Here is a 600-nt window from a genome sequence, read left to right as displayed (position 1 = left end):
GCTTCTTGACACGGATGTAGGACAGGGGCGTGGTCTCCAACACCAGGTGCGGCGGGGCATTGTCGACAAGCATCAGAGACCAAATGCTTGAGCTGCCCACAAGGCCAGGGCAGAGTAGGATACTTTAGGCTCGCTTAAATGCTTCGCATGTAGCTCATGCATCTTCACAAGAGAATCCGCAACTTCATTTTGTTTGGCATGGCTCGTTTGAGTTGCTGTACTCGCACGTGAATGCGTTCAAAAGGTTGAAAATCCCTCTGACATTCAATATTTTAAATTTATAGAAATCATCAAATTTGCCCCGTTCGGTTAGCGGGGGGAAATCAGTATGTTGGGCACGTACGTAATATATGCTGCCCAAGTTGAGTACAGTGAACCGGAAGAAAACTCGCGAGCGTTGTACTCGCGAGTATTTTGAAGTTTGTATGCATCAGGTTGACCAATGGTCAGCGAGCGAACAATATTCATGCATGTTGGTACCCATCAAATTCTGACATGAGGCCACTGATTGGCCAACACTAGATAGAAAATGTGCAATTTTTCTTCGTGACCAAGACGGGGATGGACCGAATCCTCAACCAATTGAAGTGATCAGTACCC

Source organism: Aphanomyces invadans (genome assembly GCF_000520115.1).
Source record: "Aphanomyces invadans strain NJM9701 unplaced genomic scaffold supercont1.60, whole genome shotgun sequence".
Lineage (NCBI taxonomy): Eukaryota > Oomycota > Saprolegniomycetes > Saprolegniales > Verrucalvaceae > Aphanomyces > Aphanomyces invadans.
This window is presented reverse-complemented; position numbering follows the sequence as displayed.